This window comes from Littorina saxatilis, linkage group LG17 (assembly GCF_037325665.1).
Source record: "Littorina saxatilis isolate snail1 linkage group LG17, US_GU_Lsax_2.0, whole genome shotgun sequence".
Classification (NCBI taxonomy): domain Eukaryota; kingdom Metazoa; phylum Mollusca; class Gastropoda; order Littorinimorpha; family Littorinidae; genus Littorina; species Littorina saxatilis.
In genome coordinates, this window is record NC_090261.1 from 64008705 (window position 1) to 64013476 (window position 4772).

Genomic DNA, 4772 nt, shown 5'->3' on the forward strand with positions numbered 1-4772 from the left:
GCAAGAGGCAGAGGATTATTGCGATATTTTGAAAAAAAGAGGGCTCGAAAATGAGTGTAGAGATCAGAGAAACAAAGTTACATCTATGAAGCGATGGAAAAAGAAAAAGTATTTTCAGGAACTTACATCATCAAAACAAAATTCTAAGTCAATGTGGAAGGCAATAAATGAGTTAACAAATAAACAATCAACATCCAAATGCTCTGTCGTTAAAGACATATCCTCCGAGGAACTGAATAAACATTTTTCTAACATAGCTGAGAAAGTCGTTCCCGAAGACAAAACTCATTTAAATGATTTGAAGATTCTGACAGATTTTTGTGAATCTAAAAATATAATGTCGCAATCAAACATTCCATTTATTACTGTAACAGAAGTATGTAATGCACTCATGCACCTCAAGCAAACAGGAACCCGTGGAATTGATGGTCTGGACGGGAAGATTCTTAAATTAGCAGCCCCTGTACTTGCTGATTCTTTAACTTACCTGTATAATCTCTGTATAGACAAGTGTTATTTTCCAGTTGTGTTAAAGCAGGCTAAAGTTATTCCACTTTTTAAGTCAGGGGCTAAAACAGAACCCTCCAATTACAGGCCAATATCTCTTTTATCGGTTTTATCAAAGCCGTTGGAACAACATATTAACAAGTTTATTATGTCACCTTTTAACGAAAATGCTTTATTTCACCCAAATCAGTCGGGGTTCAGAACTCATCATTCATGCCACACAGCACTTGTTTCTCTAGTTGATCAGTGGTTGAGCAAGATTAACGAAGATAAATTATGTGCTGCTCTCTTCGTTGACTTTGCTAAAGCATTTGATGTGATTCATCATGACCTACTTCTTAGGAAACTCGCACTGTACGGCCTTAGAAATAATACAATATCGTTAATCAAGTCTTTTCTTTCTGATCGAGTACAAGCTGTGTGCGCCAACGGCTCTATGTCTAGCATGCAGTCGGTAGGTTACAGCATTCCTCAGGGATCTGTACTCGGCCCTCTTCTCTTCACCATTTACATTAATGACCTTCCCCTACACATAAGCAGTAACTGTGAACTCTTCGCTGATGATACCACTATTCACACTTCCCACTCAAATGTGAAGGTATTGTCAAAACAACTTCAAGAAAGTGTTAACGAGCTTTTAGCGTGGACCGAATTAAACCACATGGCTCTTAATCCAGACAAAGCAAAAAGCATGCTTATTACCACCAGACAAAAACGCCAAAAGTTAAAATCTAAACTTCCACCTTTAACGATTGATAATCACATTGTTGAAGAAGTTAATAAACACAAAGTTCTAGGTGTTATTCTTGATAACGATTTATCGTGGACTGATCACGTTACAGGAGTATGTAAAGTACTTTCCAAGAGGCTTTTCTTGTTGTCCAGAATAAAACACTTCTTGAACAGGCATGGCAGGCAACTTTTCTTTAATGCTCACATTCAATCAATCATTGATTATGCATCAACACTATGGGATTGTGCGAGTGCAAAAACTCTAAAACCTTTATTTAGTATACATAAAAGAGCAATCAAAGTTATTTTACTACAAGTCTCGGTTTCCAACGAAGACTATAAACTATTAAACATCCTTCCTCGTAAATCAAGACTCATGTACAATAAAGGTGTTTTGATGCATAAACTCATAATTGGAAGAGCGCCTGCACCTCTTTCTTCTCAATTCACTTCCCACAATTTAAGAGACCCAACAAAAATGTATGCTCCTCGGCCTCGTATAGATCTTTTTAAGTCCAGCCTACTCTTTTCGGGGACTAATCTTTGGAATTCGCTTCCAAGCGGTCTCAGACATTCCGTCAATGCCAAGACTTTTAAAGACAGATATTTCTCATTCCTTATACATGGCACATTTTGTTCTCACTTAGCCTGAACACGTTTATATTGTTGATGCCTTATTTTTACCTTTCAGTAGATACATGTACCTAATTAATTTCATAACATGACTTATGTAACGATGCTACATTGTTATTATTTGCAACTTGTTCCATTGATTCCTCAGTTCACGGAATGTTTCTTCCCTCGAAGTTGCACACGTTTTTGCTTGATTGCTACAGTTTTCATTATGCCTTTGACAATAATATGTCATGTTCGCTTGTATTTATATATATATATGGGAATGTCGCTAAACCTGGAACAGTTAAGGAGAAACAGCCGTACCAGACAAAAAAATTATTATTGCAAAGCGTTTTTTATATTGTCACATACTAGACTCTATCAGTAAACAAACGAACAACATAAGATAAAATAAAAGTCACACAACTCATCAAACTGACCATTATAAAAATTTCTGCATTTGTTCCAGGTTGGACGCATGGGTGTGTAAAGTGGAACACTGTGTTGTCAAACTCGGAACACATGCAAAAACACACTGACTCTCTTTCTAGCTCTGTCTGTGTCTCACACACACATATATACACCCACACACTCTCAATCACACGCACATAATTACACATTGCCACACACACAAGATAAATTCATACGTCATAACATTTTGATTTAGCCATCTTATTTAAATGTCTGTTTTTCCACATAACATTGGATTTTTACCAAAGAAATAGTAAATTTGATAACAATTAATGCCTCAAATGTGAAAAAAAATATAAATAAGGGCTAGGTCTAAACAAATCGGATAAAAAAAACTGTTTTTGTAAAACATGAAAAAAGAAGCTAAGAAACGATTTTTCACTCAATGTCCTTTTGTTTTCTACTTTCAGTGCAGTCCTCGTGTGATCAATGCCGTGTGTATACTGCTGGCACTGTATAATGTTCAAAGGCGTGTTGGTGCCACACAAGAAGCAGTACCAAGATATTTCGCAGCATAAAAGTCGTGACAGGAACACCAAATGTTCTTGATGCGCAACGCAAACCCATTTCCCCGTTTCTGACAGCCGACAACGCGCAGCCCATTTCTTCGGGTAGCCACCGTCCGGGTCCCAAAATACTGTAAAACAAATCAATCAACCATTCAATAAAAGGTATAGAAGGAAAAAATACAATAGGATTGGATTGGATTGGATTGGATAAGATTTACAGTCCAGTGAGGTTACCCTCATGGAAAACTGAAAAGAGAATTTAGTACGTGACTTAAAAGGTTCTATGCTAAATGCCCCCCGGACAACTGCCCCCCCCCCCCCGGACAACAGTACTGCCCCCCGGACAACAGTACTTTCCCCTGGACATTTGCCCGCCTAGGACAATTGCCCCCCGTGACAATGAATTGCCCCCCATTCTTGTCTGTATGTTTAGCGAGTTATCAAGTGTTGTATTGTTGTCTAGAGGGTATTCATAGGTAATGGAAGTCTATAATTTGTTTTCTCAACGATATCTATATAATGCTTCCTGGTTTGAATACACACACACACACACACACACACACATACACACACACACACACACACACACACGCGCGCGCGCGCGCGCTCACGCACACACACACACACTTACACACACACACTCACACACATATAGACACATACACATAAATACTATAAACACCCAGACAAAGACAAACTGACAGACATACACACAGACAAACCGACACAGACACTTGCACGCCCACACTTACGCCCGCATTTACACCAGCAAACACACTCACAAACACACACACACACACACACACACACACACACACACACACACACACACACACACACACACACACACACACACACACACACACACACACACACACACTCTTATTGAAGTGAACGGCTTTTGCAAAAACTTACACGAAGAGTGGTGAGAAAAAAATTGGGGGGCAGGTGTCCGGGGGGCAGTTGTCCTCCCTCGGTGGGGGGGGGGGGGGCAGGTGTCCGGGGGGCAATTGTCCTAGTAGGGCAATTGTCCGGAGGGGGGGGGGGGGCAGTTGTCGGGGAACAATTATCCAGGGGGCAATTAGCCTGCCACGGACTAAAAACACCAGTGTTCACTTTATCGTTTGATGAGGGTAAGATGGAACAGAATGCGTCAAAGCTGGAACACTGTTCCATGTTTGCCTCTATATGTGTTCCAGCATAGCCGCATGGCACCTGCATGGATTTCGACTTTAGCTGTAGGATACATGTGACGTTTCCAATCTTTTTTCCCCGTTCATAGTGTAACACATTGATGTAGGTTTGTAATAGCAATCAACATTTTATGTGAACGTATATAGATAAAGAGTAATAAAACGAATTCTAGACAATAGAAATAAGAAGAAGAAGGGAGAAAAGTTAAAAAAACGTACCTCTTCTTTGGTTTTGCCGCAGTTGCCATTTTTCTTTTTGCAATAACATCGGGAGGGGTCACTAGACATTTCTGCTAAAAAATGTTTCATGAATTGTTTCCCGTTGACCGCATATTGAGGTGTTCCAAGTTAGCCGACTGTTCCGGGATTGGCGACTTTCCCTTATATATATTTTTTTTTTAGTCTGTTAATCGTTTGCTTGTTCATCGTTTGTTTTTATTACTTCTTTAATTGATATTCCAACATTTTTAAAATGTATTATCATTAGATTAAACCCTCCCATGGGCGAGGGCTGGATGTAAAAAAGCACCTGTTTGCTTATGCCACTACCCTCGTAAATAAAGAAAAGAATTTGTCATTGTCATTGTCTCTCTCTCTGTCTCTCTTTCTCTCTCTCTCTCTCTCTCTCTCTCTCTCTCTCTCTCTCTCTCTCACACACACACACACACACACACACCAAATCACACACACACACACACACACACACACACACACACACACACACACACACACATACTCACACACA

At 39.7% G+C, this 4772-nt stretch overlaps 1 long non-coding RNA gene across 1 annotated transcript; it reads right to left on the reverse strand.

Annotated features, from left to right (window-relative positions):
• Window positions 1-2113: 2113 nt before the first annotated feature.
• On the reverse strand, window positions 2114-4414 carry LOC138953486 (uncharacterized). The gene is made up of 2 exons (XR_011451539.1): window positions 4247-4414; window positions 2114-2962 (listed from the first exon to the last, which is right to left on the reverse strand). It is a non-coding gene; the product is annotated as an uncharacterized lncRNA (long non-coding RNA).
• Window positions 4415-4772: the final 358 nt, after the last annotated feature.